The following is a 16473-nucleotide window of genomic DNA, read 5'->3' as shown; positions in this document are numbered from 1 at the left end:
GCAGTTAGATCATTACTTTTTCATTGCATCCTCACCTGCGTACTTTTGTACTGGTATATATGCAAAGATAAAAGCTTATTGTTTCTATTTTTTGGTCCTTTCTGTTAGAACAAAGGGACGCGGGTGGCACTGTCGGTTAAACCACAAAGCCTAGGACTTGCTGATCAGAAGGTCGGCAGTTTGAATCCCCACGAAGGGGGTGAGCTCCCGTTGCCCAGTCCCTGCTCCTGCCAACCTAGCAGTTCGAAAGCACGTCAAGGTGCAAGTAGATAAATAGGTACCGCTCTGGCGGGAAGGTAAACGGCGTTGCCGTGCGCTGCTCTGGTTTGCCAAAAGCGGCTTAGTCATGCTGGCCACATGACCTGGAAGCTGTACTCTGGCTCCCTCGGCCAGTAAAGCGAGATGAGCACCTCAACCCCGGAGTTGGTCACGACTGGCCTAATGGTTAGGGGTCCCTTTACCCCTGTGTTGCCCACACATTTTTGCTGCAGGTGTGGGCTGTGCAATATGGGGCCCTTTACCTTTACCTTTACCTTTACCTTTACCTTTACCTATTAGAACAATATGCATTCTTTTGTGAAAGCTATGGGGCCTCCCTTAAAAACGTGACCTAGCTTTGGGCCTCACCATGTCTCGAACTGACTCTAGGATGGAGAATAGACTTCACCAACGTGACGCCCTCTGGTCTAGGCAATTTGAGGATGCAACACCCATCAGCCCCAGGCAGCCTCACCCAATGGGACTCCAAAACACCCATCAAGCACCACGTTATTGAAAGCTGCTTTAGATCGCTTTAAAATGCAGTAAGCCAGACCTAGGGTACGTTCACGTTCAATGGGGTCATTCACACATGCATATGCACACCCTGCTGTGTTTCAAACCACTTTTGCATAGGGTTGGTTGCATCAGAGAGGGCGCGGGGATGACCTCACCTGCCACGCATGACCTGTTAGGTTATATTCATGTTTGCAGCACCAAAGCGAGCTCTGTAGGGTGAGCAGTGAGCACTGTGCATGGCGGTCCTGGGCTGCCCAGATGACAAGACCCTCTCTCTCAGCCTCGCTACGGTGGTCCAAAGGAAAGCAGAACAAGACATTTGGCACCGGGAGGAGCTTACTGATGTAGAACAGAACACCCCTACTTTCATCTGAGCCACTCACTTCCGTATACCTGTTGCTGGAAGCCACAAGAGGGGAGAGGGCTCTTGAGCTCAGGTCTGCTTGAGGCTTTCCCACAGGCCTCTGGGTAGCTGCTGGGAGAACCAGATACTGGACTAGCTAAGTTATTAGTCTGGCCCAGACCACTCTTCTAATGTTCTTAGGCTGGGCAGGGGGCCCAGACAGCATTGCTGCTCAGAGAGGTTTAGTGGGAGGTAGGTCCTATGTGCTTTGCCCCTGATTCCTGTGATCTGGGCACTTGCTGGCTTGATGCGTAGAGGGCCCTTTTAGCAACCGATACAGCAGCTGCAGACGCCTCCCCAGGATCGGGCCACCTTTGACCCAACTGCGAAGGGTTAGACAATTTTCGACTAGCTGCCTGCTAAGCAGGCTCCAGAGGTATTCGTGGAAAAACTCCTTTTCTTTAAGAAGCGATTTTGCAGACTGGCAGGGAGGCAGCTGTTGGTGGTTCACAGCTCGCGTTTCCTCAAGAAAGTGCAAAGTCCCAGCTGGACATCATGATGATAGATTTTATGGATTTTTCTCTCCCTCTCCCAGTCCCCTTACGGCCAGGCAGTTAAAATCTACAATAAGCTGCATTGCCTTAGTATATGGTTAACGTCTCCCCTAGCTAATCCCTTCGCCTTTGTTCTTTGAGAAACATACTGAATAAGCCACTTGTTTCACACTGCTGGGGAAATAACACTTTGGGGGCCTCCTTTCCGCCCTGTTTTATGTATAACAGAAGCACAGTATAGTATAGTATAGTATATACAGTACCCTGCCAGATGTTGGCTTTCCCCCCCCTCCCACCCCCCACAACTACCTCTGGTTTTTCTTTGCTAGACAGGGGCAGAGAGAAGTCGACTTTGGCACTGCTGCTACATCCGAGCTTCAAATAATGCAGGGCTGTTTCTGGAAGAAAGAAAAGCCGTGTTATGACAGCGCCAGATGATTGACACGTTACAGGTAGAGTGATGTGTGTGCATTGCTGTAGCTTAAATGATGATGAACGGCTCCCAGCAATGTTCAATATTAGTCTAGTTATGAGCCGAGTCAGTATGAATCAAACGGAATTGCCAAGCTGGGAGGAAAGCTTGCATGTCTTCCAGTCCTAAAAGGATCTTGAGGAGAAGAGCCTGGAAAGTGGTGCCCTCCCTGTGGAACGCCCCACCCCCACCCCCACCCCATCAGATGTCAAGGAGATAAAGAACGACACAACTTTTAGAAGACATCTGGAGGCAGCCCTGTATCGGGAGGTCTTAATGTCTGACTTTTTTGTGATTTTATATGTACTGGAAGCAGCCCAGAGTGGCTGGGGAAACCCAGCCTGATGGGCAGAGTAATAATAATAATAATAATAATAATAATAATAATAATAATAATAATAATTTTATTTATTTATTTAAACCCCTGCCAATCCAGGTCGGCACAGATAATTTCTCTCTGCATTCTGGAAGATGAAAACATGGCCAGGCTACAGAGGAGAGGGCAACAGGGTTTTTAAAAAAAATGTCCCCAAGCCCCTCCACATTTAATGTTGTTTGACCAATTTGTCCTGACTTGACCCTGAGGGTTTAAGTTCCTATTTAATGTAGTGCACACTTGAGCGAACAGATGGGGGGGGGGGGAGGTGAAAACAACGGGGAAGGGGACCAGAATTGATAGTAGCAGCAAAACCCGGCCAATTGGAGGGTGACGTCTGCATTATCGGCATCAATAGAGACACTTTTCCCTACCTAACTTCAAAGCATTGCACAGCCCCCGACTTTGCTTTTAAGTCCCTGCCATTGTTGCTGACGACAAGCCGCCCTTTTGTCTGCAAGATTCCATCAATAAGCCCCTTTATGTGGGGCGGAGGGGGAGAAAGAGGGGAGGCCTGGACTCAGGCACCTCGACATAAGCCTCATCCTTTGTTTGCCCCTCAAGGTTCATCTGCGCCCGGGTCCGAGGAGGCAGCAAAGGAGCCGCAAAGTTCAAAGGCTTTGGTTGCAAATTAACAGGTGAGCTTAGAAGATGCTAAACACTGGGAAGTTTCTTTTGGAATAAGGATGCAGTAGCGGGAGGGGAGAGATTGGGACAAAGGAGTGTGGCCATTGTTGAAACTTGCCTTCGGGAGATGTACTCCAGAGCACAAAGATGAAAGGCAGGGATGCCCAGGTTTGTAACAAAGATGGTTCGCTCGTAAAATGTTGTCTTTGTGCAGGACTCTCCTATTTCATCTCCTGCAGTGGCTGGCGGGGTGCGGGGGGGGGGTGTCTTACCAAGGCTAATTCCTGCAAAGCCTTTGTTTGAGTAACTCCCCCAACCAGGAAAGTTTACACGTTTTTAGTTTAGAGAAACGGCGAGTAAGAGGATGAAAGTAGTACAGTGGTACCTCGGGTTACATACGCTTCAGGTTACAGTCTCCGCTAACCCATAAATAGTGCTTCAGGTTAAGAACTTTGCTTCAGGATGAGAACAGAAATCATGCTCCAGCAGCGCAGCAGCAGGAGGAGGCCCCTAAAGTGATGCTTCAGGTTAGGGACAGTTTCAGGTTAAGTACGGACCTCCGGAACGAATTAAGTACTTAACCCGAGGTACCACTGTATATGAAATTACGAATTACGCACAGCAAAGAGAACTGGTTTTTCTCCCTGTCTCATAACACCAGGACATGTGGACATGAAATGAAGCTGAATGCTGGAAGATTCAGGGCAGAAAAAAAGAAAAACATTTCTTTACACAGCGCAGAGATAAACTATGGAACTCGTTGCTGCAAGTGTCGGTGATGTGGTTATAAGCAAACAGAGAAAGCATCAAGTTGTTAGTTGGCTGCGACCCATCTGTCTCAGGAGATAGTGGAAGGGTACGTCTGATTGACTTTCATCCGCCCTCAAATTTAGTGGCCAGCCCCTGTACCTATGCCTTTAACAGCAGCTTCAGCAGCGGCCATGAACAGGAAAGGATGTTCATTTCCATGCCGTGGAAAAGCTTCACCAGTTCATTGCTCCCAGTCATAAGAACAAGAGCCACTTTGCTCCCAGTCATAAGAACACAGGGAGCTGCCTTATATACCATGTCAAAGAACTGGTCCATCCACCGCAATATTGCTGACACTGGCTGCCAGCATCTATCTACAATTTCAGGCAGGGGACATTCCCAACCCTACCTGGAGAGGCCAGGAATTGAACTTTCTGCATTCAAAGCAGATGCTCAACCGCTGAACTTCAGCCCTTCCCTAAGTCCACAGGGAAATTCCTCCCTCCCCCTTTCGCTTAGTTAACAAAGATGTCCTTTAATAGCAAAGTCCTTTTTCTGCATAGTGGCGGACCCCTCCAGCCGGTGGCATTCAATTATCAGAGTTACAAGTCTGTGGGCCAATTAGCAGAGAGTGCAGTCCCTGCCTGAGCTGGGTACTGTTGTCAGCCGGTGACCTTGCAAGCAGCTTCTCTTCCTCCCTCCGGACAAGTTTGCATTAATCCACAAGCCACATTAATTGTGGCAGTAACTCCTTTGGCCTTTCGCTTCCCGGGGAGCAGCTGGAGAAAGGGAGGGGGTGCGCAGAGCAAGAGAGCACAGAATCGATGTAACTCGAGCAGCACCTTGACTTCCTTATCAGCTGCGGAGTCCCAGTGCCGTGTCACTCAAAGCGCTGCTATTGACTTACTCTCCAAAGGGCTGATCAGATTCCACCATCCGCCCACCGGCCGATCCCAAGCACACCAGCATTAGCCATTATGCCCAGCATGGGATGGTGGTGAATCTCACCCCAGTGGCGTTGCATCCTTTGCCGGTGCCCGGGGCACACACTCGTGTGCTGGGCAGGACCAGGGGCAGGGCATGGAGGGCGAAGAAAACCCGCCACACCAGCCCTTGTTGCAGACACTGCCAGGTGGGCGCAGGGAACAGAGGGTCCATGGGTATGTGCAGCACCGCCTGCCCATCCGCCAGCGCAGGGGGGAGCCCAGCCAGTCAACATGGCCCTTAGAGGGCACATCCCCCAACAAATGTGCTGGGCAGCCATTCAGTGAGGGGGGCTACCATACAGGGCTATGGTTTATGTTTGTTGTTCTACTCACGGCCTAGGATCCTCGTACCTACGGGACCGCCTCTCCCGGTATGCCCCATGGAGAGCCTCAAGGTCCATAAATAGCAACACCCTAGTGGTCCCGGGCCCTAAGGAAGTTAGATTAGCTTCAACCAGAGCCAGGGCCTTTTCAACACTGGCTCCAGCCTGTGGAACGCTCTGCCTCATGAGACCAGAGCCCTGCAGGATCTGATTTCTTTCCGCAGGGCCTGTAAGACAGAGTTGTTCCGCCTGGCCTTTGGCTTGGAGCCAATTTGATTCCCTCCCCCTCTTTCTTTTTTCTTTTTTCTTTTTCCTCCTGTGATGAGGCTGCATTTTAATATTTTAATGTTTCAATATTTTAATGTTGTACTTTAATCTTGTTTTTAAGTTGTATTCATTCAACTTGTTTTTATTATTGCTTGTTAGCCACCCTGAGCCCGGCCTTGGCTGGGGAGGGCGGGGTATAAATAAAATTTATTATTATTATTTATTATTATTACTCACTTTTGCTTCTGGCCTTGCTTGCAGCTGACATGTGGCGCATGGAAAGTTGCCCAGAAAGGGATGTGCCCCCAAAGGTTCCCTACTGGGTTAGATTGAAGGAACATGGCCATGGCTATACCTGGGTACTTACTGCTGCCATGTGCAATGGTAGCTGCTCAGGGGAAGTCTGAAAGTGCCTGTAGCAGCTGCTGGTTCCAGCAATCACTGCACCAACCTGTGACAAGCTCTGACACAGCACCAATTCTTCCTACTCCCATTAGCCCCTGAATTCCTCAAAGCAGCAAGGAGGAGAAGCAAGAATGTTTCTGATGATGGACAAACTCTGATTCCTCTCTGCTTGTTCTGTTCTCTAAAAAGTAAGCCGAGCTTCCATGGTGAAGCTCAGAGGGGCTTCCTGTTACCTGTAGCAGCTGTCAGAACTGCTAGCTGCTACAGTGACCCGGAGGCTTCTCACAGAAATGGAGCCTTGCTTGTGTAGTCCTGCACAAACTAGAGCCTTCAAGGAAGGTTATTATGCTATATCAGCCACTACGAATGTACTGGGTTTGCAGCTCTCAAAATGGCAACATGATCAATTGCCACAAATCCCCCAGTTCTGTACAAGTTAACATTTCTTTATGTAGCTTTATCTATTAGGCGGTCGAGCAAGATGTTCAGTGAGTAGAGATCTGGCTGTTCACAGATTTGCAACCAAAGGGAAAATACACAGCAATGCCTGAGCGATGGCTAGACATTAACTTTCCCCGTATCGTATAGTAACTCTTTTTTGTGCTGTGTCTTCTTTTTTCCCATTATTATTTTGCACAGATTATGGCTGCAGCATGCTCAGCAAACTTAAAGACAGCTGTAAAACGCCAGCTGAAATAAATGAGGCCGAGAGCAAGGAACTGTGAGCAATAAGCAAGCTGAGGAAGACTAGAAAAATGAGATTACGGGCCAAGGACACCACAGCATTTTATATGTCTACTGAAGTATTTTTAGATTAGGTTCATGTCTAGAAGGGATGCAGTTGAAGTAATTGATATTGTAAAGGGGATTGGATGATCAGATAGGTAGATTTCCCAGAGGCATAGCAAGCAAGCCTGTTCAGAGTGAGAGCAAGGCTTCCTGCCCTCACTCTGACTTGGCTTCAATACAGCATCACATCTGATGTGGTGATGGCCACAACATGAATGTCTTCAAGGTGGATTTAAACAAATTCAGGGATGATAAAACTGTCAATGATTTAGATAGTAGTAGTGGTGGTGGTATTCAATGACAATTGTGTATTACCGGTAGTGTTGGAGGAAGTACATCTCTGAACATCAATTGCTGGGAATCACAATTGGGGAGAATGCGGTTGCATACAGGTTCTGCTGGACTTTTAGGACCTTTGGCCTGATCCAGCCATTCTTCTAGTTAAAGTTTTGTGAGCTGGGATAGCTCAGTTAGTAAAGCAAGAGACGCAGGTCAAATGCACCCTAACTCCTTCCACCTTTCTTCCTAGGATAGGAATAGAGTCCCTGTGGCCATCATCCCTGACCCCTGGACATGCTGGCTGGGGCTAATGGGACCTGGAGTCCACCCACAATCCAGAGTGTCACAGGTTACCCATCCTGGTCCCAGGCCTTTGCCTCCAGGCACTTTGCTATTTTTCGCCATCCTCCTCTGGGCAAATTCCCATTTCACACAGACCCATACCCTGCAAAGCGCCATGCGGTAGCTCAGACGGAGAGATCGGCCCGGCTCAAGGTCACCTGGCGAGCTCCTCCTTCGTGGCGAAGGGGCTTCGCATCTTTGAAATCAAGAATGCAATTACCAGTGACACATATGACCTTTAGGAAGGCAGCAACAAAAATCACAGGTATATGAGCAACGCTGCCTGCTCTCGCCAGCTTCTTCTCTCTAGTCAGAGGCAGGAACAGATTTCAAGGATGCCTCTGTGCTTTGCCAAGCGATTTTGGCAGGCAGCAGAAAGGCTGGATCCAAAGCCATCAAGAATGAAGGTCAGAAGCCACCGCAGAGAAGCCAATAATCTTAGGCGGGGGGTGGGAGAGAGCTATCGCAGCCAGGCGAGACACTGAGGATCAGCCTGCATATTTGCAGTGGCAAATGAGACCATCTTTGGGAAGTATGGCCCATCCAGACATCCCCCTTCCCTTCTCTGATGGCAGATGACTCATTCACATGTTACACTGAACACAGGTACAAGTTGCTGCTTGTGTGAAAGGGCATACCGTTGTTCATTTGTACAGCTCAGCTATGGTGTCCTCAGACTGTACAGTGGTACCTCGGGTTAAGAACTTAATTCATTCTGGAGGTCCGTTCTTAACCTGAAACTGTTCTTAACCTGAGGTACCACTTTAGCTAATGGGGCCTCTCACTGCCACAACGAGATTTCTGCTCTCATCCTGAAGCAAAGTTCTTAACCGGAGGTACTATTTCTGGGTTAGCAAAGTCTGTAACCTGAAGTCTGTAACCTGAAGCATCTGTAACCCAAGGTACTACTGTACATGCATTGAAGGCTGAATGTGAAGAAATGTATGAGTGTACAGCTTGACGGCTGGTGTACACAGTGTGATAATAATTTTAAGGTCTTAGATATATATAAAAAGTTCATAAATGTACCAACCAAGCGCGTACATAAACAGGTACACGGACTGCACACTCACTCAGTGTAACATGTGAATACCCCTAAAGTCGCTGTACACAGGTATTTTACTGTAGGTTCTTCTACCTCATAACACCAGACCTCGTGGATATTCAACAAAACTGGATATCGTAAGTCAGGACAGGTGTAAGAAAGCACTTCTTCACACAGCGCATAGTTAAACTATGAAACTCACTGCCACAAGTGGCAGCGACGGCCACCAGTTTAGATGGCTTCAGAAGAGATTTAGGCCAATTCACGGAGGACAAGGTTATCAGTAGCTACTACTCACTGCAAGTATATTCTGTGCAATTGTTGGAGGCAGTCTGCTGCTGATCATCCATTGCTAGGAATATCAGGTGGGCCACAATGGTTATCTCCTCTCTCTAAGATCTCTGAATGTCAAGTCAGGAGAGTTCGGCATCCTTCTGAATATCATGTGCTGAAAACTGCAGGAAGGTAAGGCTGCCTTTGTGCTCAGGTTCAGCTTGTGGGTTTCCCAAGACCATCTGGCTGGCCACTGCAATAAAAGGGTGCTGGACTCGATCGGCCACTGGCCTGATCTCACAGGCAAGACTCCTGCCCAAAACACTGGAGAGATGCTGCCAATCAATGCACATCATACTGAGGCCGATGTTCCAATTGTCTGACAGAAGAAGAAGAAGAAGAAGAAGAAGAAGAAGAAGAAGAAGAAGAAGAAGAAGAGTAGTAGTTTGGATTTGATATCTACCCGAAGGAGTCTCAAAGCGGCTAACAATCTCCTTTCCCTTCCTCCCCCACAACAAACACTCTGTGAGGTGAGTGGGGCTGAGAGGCTTCAGAGAAGTGTGACTAGCCCAAGGTCACCCAGCAGCTGCATGTGGAGGAGCAGGGAATCGAACCCGGTTCACCAGATTACGAGTCCATCGCTGGCTCTCCTCACACTGGTTTGCCAAAGTAGACCCCCTTTTGGCTCAGGTGGGCCCTGGCCATGGTGGCAGGACTCTCCGTCAGGGCCAGGCAGTTGGGAGCACATCAGCGGGGAAGAAATTCAATTCAGTTTGCATTTGAAAGTGGATTGACCTCGTTGACACCTTCCAAAATAATACATGGCCTGAAACACAGGGTTCATCCAGACTTCCTTTTGTGCTGTGTTTCTATGTGCAGGTCTGTTTTTTAAAGCTCAGTGTCTGAGCGCTGTGCCCCTCACTCCAGCCCAGCGCTTTCCCCACAAAATCCAGAATTGCAGTTTGTTCCGATTCAGCAGGTTTTCCTGGGGAAAGCGAGTGCCAGTTTGCCCAGCAACACCAGGTATCAGCCTGGAAGTGGCAGAAGCCACTAGTGTTCAAAACTATAGATGTCCATGCCCCAGAAGTGTGACCAGCCCAAGCTCACCCAGCAGCTGCGTATGGAGGAGCAGGGAAGCAAACCCGGTTCACCAGATTACAAGTCTACCGCTCTTAACCACTACACCACACTGGCTCTTTCATAAGGCAGCTTTTTTTCTTCCTGGAGTGAACTGTCTTCCCTCAGACAAATCCCCACTCAGGGTGAAAACTTGGTTTGGTTGGGAAATGCTGAAAGGTGTTTCGTTGCCCCAAAGCCACAGAGGGAGGGCTCATCTGGACTTCCTTTTGTCCCAGTGCTTTTCCCCAGGGGGACAGGATGACTCTTTTGAATGCTCAGTTGGCACAAACGGCACAGGGGAAACCATTCAGACCCATGCTTTTTAGAGTGTGGACGAGCCCTGAGAGTCTGTTGGCACAGACTGGGGCTCTCTTTGTGTGAGAGACAGGGGAGTGAGGGGGCTGCCATAAGGGGGAAATGAGGTGGGAAGTGCTGCTAAGCTAAGGCCATTGATGGGCCAGTCTGTTGACTCTTCTGTTTATTTGTAACCAAGTATTTGCTTAAAGCGGTTCAAATCCCCGTGACGGGGTGAGCTCCCGTTGCTCGGTCCCTGCTCCTGCCAACCTAGCAGTTCGAAAGCACACCAGTGCAAGTAGATAAATAGGTACCGCTCCGGCGGGAAGGTAAACAGTGTTTCCGTGTGCTGCTCTGGTTCTCCAGAAGCGGCTTAGTCATGCTGGCCACTTGACCCGGAAGCTGTACGCCGGCTCCCTCGGCCAATAAAGCGAGATGAGTGCCGCAACCCCAGAGTCGGCCACGACTGGACCTAATGGTCAGGGATCCCTTTACCTTTATTTGCTTAAAGTGGAAACTTTAATTGCTGCCTTTACAGTGGCACCTCTGGTTACGAACTTAATTCGTTCTGGAGGTCCGTTCCTAAGCTGAAACTGTTCTTATTCTGAGGCACGCTTTCGCAAATGGGGCCTCCCACTGTGCGCACGTCTCCAGCGCACAATTTCCATTCACGTCCTGGGGCAAAGTTCGCAACCAGGCGCAGCTACTTCTGGGTTAGCGAAGCTCGTAACCTGAAGCGTTCATAACCAGAGGTACCACTGTATTGCAGTGGGCTTTGTTTGCCTTGCTATGAAATTGCTAGTTTGTTGTGGTTTACAGGACCTTCTTTTATGATTTTGTAATTGCTTTTCTGTATATCCTTATTACTTTGTTCCCCTGTTTCCTGCTCTAGGCTTGAAAATATCCAGCGAAGAGCAGGTTGTCAATACTTCCAACTAAATAAATAAATCTCAGCTGTGAGGTTTCACAGCAGCCCTTTGAGGTCAGTTAATCTGAGGCAAGTTTCGGGCAACGTGCAGGAATTTGAATCTGTGGCTGTGTACACACCCTTTAAAGCGTCTTCTTTCCCTCAAAGAATTTTGGGTACTGTAGTTTGTTAAATGCTGCCGAGAATTGTAACACTGTGAGGGCTAAACTACAGCGCCTAGAATTCTTTGAGAGAATGTGCTTTGAATGTGCTTTAAAGGTACAGTGCGTTTGCAAACTTCCTTCCACATCAGGAACCAACACTGCATGCTCTGCCAGCCTAGCCCTCTTACATGACCAGTGTGGTGTAATGGTTAGTGTGTAGGACTAGGACCAGGGTTCAAATCCCACCCCACCCCACTCAGGTATGAAGTTCTGTGGTGGTAAAGCTATGCTTGAAAGTTTGTGGTGGTGAAATACAAGACGTGAGGAGAGACATTGAATTCGATTACCATGGTGATGGGAAAAGTTCCCCATGACCAGCAAAACCAGAACAAATCATGCAACATAGAAAAAATGCAGTTGGAAAATTGCTCAAATTGCAGAATGAATACAGGCCTTGGATTTAAAAAAAAAAAATAGTACTGAGGTTTTTTTAGAAATTCAGGTATATAAGTTCATATTCAGGTGGACAGAGCTCTGATATATCTATTAGTTTGGGGGGGGGTCACTGGGTGATGTTTTGTTGTTGTTGTTGTTTAGTTGTTTAGTCGTGTCCGACTCTTTGTGACCCCATGGACCAGAGCACGCCAGGCACTCCTGTCTTCCACTGCCTCCCGCAGTTTGGTCAAACTCATGCTGGTAGCCTCGAGAACACTGTCCAACCACCGTGTCCTCTGTCGTCCCCTTCTCCCTGTGCCCTCCATCTTTCCCAACATCAGGGTCTTTTCCAGGGAGTCTTCTCTTCACATGAGGTGGCCAAAGTATCGGAGCCTCAGCTTCAGGATCTGTCCTTCCAGTGAGCACTCAGGGCTGATTTTGTTAAGAATGGAGAGGTTTGTTCTTCTTGCAGTCCATGGGACTCTCAAGAGTCTCCTCCAGCACCATAATTCAAAAGCATCAATTCATCGGCGATCAGCCTTCTTTATGGTCCAGCTCTCACTTCCATACATTACTAGGGTGATGTTAGGCCAGTCACTATCTCTCAGCTTAAGCCTTAAGGTACCTTCTTGTGAGGATGAAATACTGGGAAAGTAGAGAGAACTTGAGCTTTTCTTTTTGGGTGGGTGGGGAGTGAGATACAAATATAATAAGGAAGCAGAATTCCCCCTCCAACTTTGATTGAGGCCAAACTCTTCCACTGTGTTCGGTTTCACGTTGTGAGCCATTTCCTCTTTCTACACTCCCCCCGCCCCCAGCCACCCACCCAATTTCTTTTCCAGACCACTGGTCCTGTTTTTCTCGGGGACATCTGCCATCTGTTTTATCATTTCGCCATTATCAGATGCTAAGACTCAATGACCTTTGTAGGCTTTTAATTAAAAGTTTCTTTCTTCTGTAAATCATCTGTGTCAAACTCATCTGCCCAAGTCGTATCTCTTGAGAAGAGTTGATCGTTTTTTATGCCAAAGCGGTACATGGCAGAAATTCATTAATGTGTGTGTGTGTGTGTGTGTGTGTGTGTGTGTGTGTATTCAGTGCTTTTTTTTCCTTTAAAAATGTTTAGGGGTACTCTCATTTTGACTCAAGAAAATCACCAATTTATAGATGAAATCGGGAAAAATAAATACAGTAAATGGACAAAAGTACAAAGATTCACAAAACGTTTAGGGGTATGTGTACTCCTGCGTACCCCCCAGAAAAAAAAGCACTGTATATCTTTAAAAATCTCAAACTGATGTCTGGGAACAAAACAAAAAAACCATGGTAGAGAAGAACTACCTCAGTATATGCATGTCCTAAGACTCATCGGATGAGGTACAGTGGATGCTCGGGTTGCGAACGTGATCCGTGTGGGATGCACGTTCACAACCCACAGCATTCGCAACCCGGAGCAGCGCATCACTTTGACGTGCTTTCGAACTGCTAGGTTGGCAGGAGCAGGGACCGAGCAACGGGAGCTCACCCCGTCACGGGGATTCGAACCGCTGACCTTCTGATCAGCAAGTCCTAGGCTCTGTGGTTTAACCCACATCACCACCCGCGTCCCTGTGGGGGGATTAGGGGTCCCTTAGCAACTCTCAGCACCCTAAACCAGGCATCCCCAAACCTGCGGCCCTCCAGATGTTTTTGGCCTACAACTCCCATGATCCCTAGCTAACAGGGCCAGTGGTCAGGGATGATGGGAACTGCAGTCCAAAACATCTGGAGGGCTGAAGCTTGGGGGTGCCTGCCCTAAACAAACCACATTTCCCATTATTCTTTGGAGGAAGCTGTGACTTTTTAAAGAGGTGTGATGCTGCTTTAAACGCACAGCGCATCTGGTCAAAATAAAGTCCCACTGAATTCAATGGATCTTTCTTCTAGGTAAGGAGTGTAGCAAGAGGCTCTCCTTCATTGCAAACTTTGTGAATTTCTGGATTCAGCCCACCACCTTCCCCGTTGCATGTCTGACACAGGCTCCAGCCCCTCCCTCCCTCATCAAATCATATAAAATTATTCACAGCTGTTCAGTGTCTTTGCCACAGATTCAATGAGTGAGCCCAATTGAACACAGCCCCAGTTAAGATTTCCCAATATAAAAAGCAGCTGGAGAGAGCTGGGGAAACAGGTGTAATTGCATTTTTCAAATTACCTGCCTCCCGATGAAAAGCAAGCGGGGTGTTATTATTAGAAATGAATAAACAGGGAGGCGAGCTTTTCAGTCACCTTAGAAGCAATTTCGCTATCGGCACAGATGGTTGAGACACAAGCAGATTCTATGAGATTCCCCTCTCCCCACCACCTCCTCTTTCCCCCCCAAGCAAAGTAGTAAAAAGCCTTTAAGTGCACTAAATTGTTTTTCGATTGACTTTTCAGGGAGCGGCTTATCGGAGAAGAGGCCTCACACCCCAGTCCATTATGTAGCACCTCACCCTGCGGTCTGTTTAATGGATAGAATGGTTAGAACAAACAAACAGTAAGCAACCCAGAAGCTGGGAAACGTCCGTGTTACTACAGTTTCATAATTACCTAAAATGAAGAGTTTGCAATCCCGGAGTTGTTGACTTTAGAGGTGGCCAGGGTGCCACCTGTAAAGGACAACCGTGGGGCAACTGCCACTGCCACCCTGTGGGCACTCCTTGCTCGCTTTCTCCCTCCGCTGCCCCTGAGAGACAGAAAGGGCATGTGCACACCCAAAAAAGATGTTAGACTGTTTTTGGGTGGCGCTGTGGGTTAAACCACAGAGCCTAGGACATGTCGATCAGAAGGTCGGCGGTTCGAATCCCCGCGACGGGGTGAGCTCCCATTGCTCGGTCCCTGCTCCTGCCAACCTAGCAGTTCAAAAGCGCAAAGTGCAAGTAGATAAATAGGTACCGCTCTGGCAGGAAGGTAAACGGCGTTTCCGGCGCTGCTCTGGTTCGCCAGAAGCGGCTTAGCCATGCTGGCCACATGACCCGGAAGCTGTATGCCGGCTCCCTCGGCCAATAAAGCGAGATGAGCGCCGCAACCCCAGAGTCGGTCATGACTGGACCTAATGGTCAGGGGTCCCTTTACCTTTACCTTTACAGCGGCAAGACTTCTATTAGCTAAGAATTGGAAATCGCAAGAAATACCAACAATAGAAGAATGGCAGATGGAGATGTTGGACTTCTTGGAGCTGGCTGAACTGACTGGAAGAATCCGCAACCAGAAAGAAGAGGAGACATGAGAGGATTGGAAGAAATTTAAAGAATATCTAGCTAAATATTGTAATATAAGATAAATAGAAAATTATTGGAAGTAATAAATAGGCTTAGGGGTAGAAGAAGAATACGTGGTAGTAAATATTAAGGATTAGAATATTAACAAAAGAGAAGAGGTTAGCAAATGAAAGGAGTTAATATTATTAGAAATATGAATTTGGAGAACTGTTAAACAGGTGATATAATGAAATTCAGTTAGAGGGGATTTGAGGAAGTCAGTTAACAATGTAATGAAAATTAGGGATTTGAAGTAATAATTCTTCTTTGTGTTTTTTTGTTCTCTTTTTTCTGTTGTGTGTTTTGTAATGTTTCCTTTTTCTTTTTGTGATAAATGAGAAAATCAATTTTAAAAAATTGGAAAAAAAGAAAGAAAGGGCATGTGCACAAACTTTGCTTTTCCAAGGGATCTGGGTAAAAGTCCAGACTCTCCAAGTGTCCCTGTGCTCTAGGAACAGTCCCAGATTTATAGAAGCCATCTCAGTTTCTGATTTGATCCCAGAACATCCCGCTTTCCCTTAGGACGTCCCTATTTTCATCAGAGAAATGTTGGAGGGTGTGGAGCTACGAGACCCCCGAGCCGAGGAGATAAGAAACCATACAACCTATAGAAGACATCTGAAGTCAGCCCTGTATAGGGAAGTCTTTTAATGTTTAATGTTTTTATATGTGTTGGAAGCTGCCCAGAGTGGCTGGGGCAACTTGGTCAGGTGGGTAGAATTCCCTCACTGTGAGAAGTGAGGTTATAGGAAACCAGGCAGAGGGCTTTCTTGGTAGTGGAGCCCGCTCTTTGGAACACCCTCCCACCAGATGTCAAGGAAATAAACAACTATCTGACTTTTGGAAGACATCTGAAGGCAACCCTGTTTAGGGAAGTTTTTGATGTTTGATGTTTTATTGTGTTTTTAATATTCTGTTGGGAGCTGCCCAGAGTGGCTGGGGAAACCCAACCAGATGGGCGGCGTGTAAATAATAAATTATTATTATTATTATTATTATTATTATTATTATTATTATTAAATAGGATCTCCCTACAGTCATACCTCGGGTTAAATTTGCTTCAAGTTGAGCGCGTTCGAGTTGCGCTCCGCGGTAACCCGGAAGTAACGGAGCGCATTACTTCCGGGTTTTGCCGCTTGCACATGCGCAGACACTCAAAATGACGTCACGCGCATGCACAGAAGCGGTGAAAAGCGGCGCGCGTGTGCGCAGACGTGCCGTCGCTAGATACGTTTACCTCTAGATGCGAACAGGGCTCTGGAATGGATCCCGTTCGTATCTAGAGGTACCACTGTATTTTCTTTGGAGAATGTTGGAGGGTATGAAAGTCTGAACCAGTAGAGTTAAGCTGGGATGAAGAGCATTTTAGGTAAGCAGCATCTGGAAGACAAAAGATGCCCCATACGCCTCTCAGAGAGACCGCTTACATGATACCAAACAAGGATGACCCCAATTTGCATTTTTAAAAAATGTGTATGCAGATTTATAGGTATGCACCATTTAGTTGGGCAGAAGGCAGTTCCTCCCAACCCATCTTGCAGACAGCGTGTGATCATTCCTGGGTCTCTCTGGTTCTCATATCAAAACCGCACTGGACGTTCTTGAAAAATACACTGTTTTTCCTTTGCAGTTTAATATTGAATATACCCAGAGTAGATCTTGTAA

The 16473-nt window shown here is 47.5% G+C and overlaps 1 long non-coding RNA gene across 2 annotated transcripts; it reads left to right on the top strand.

The window, feature by feature from the left end:
• The first annotated feature begins 1987 nt into the window (after positions 1-1987).
• On the top strand, positions 1988-7124 carry LOC114604960 (uncharacterized). 2 transcript variants are annotated; one of them, XR_003708464.2, is made up of 3 exons: positions 1988-2126; positions 3087-3160; positions 6520-7124. It is a non-coding gene; the product is annotated as an uncharacterized LOC114604960 (long non-coding RNA). The 2 variants fall into 2 exon arrangements; XR_003708463.2 differs by lacking the exon at positions 6520-7124 and adding an exon at positions 3811-6495.
• The last annotated feature ends 9349 nt before the right edge of the window (positions 7125-16473 follow it).

The sequence above is a fragment of the Podarcis muralis genome, chromosome 1 (assembly GCF_964188315.1).
Source record: "Podarcis muralis chromosome 1, rPodMur119.hap1.1, whole genome shotgun sequence".
NCBI lineage: Eukaryota > Metazoa > Chordata > Lepidosauria > Squamata > Lacertidae > Podarcis > Podarcis muralis.
This window is presented reverse-complemented; position numbering and strand designations above follow the sequence as displayed.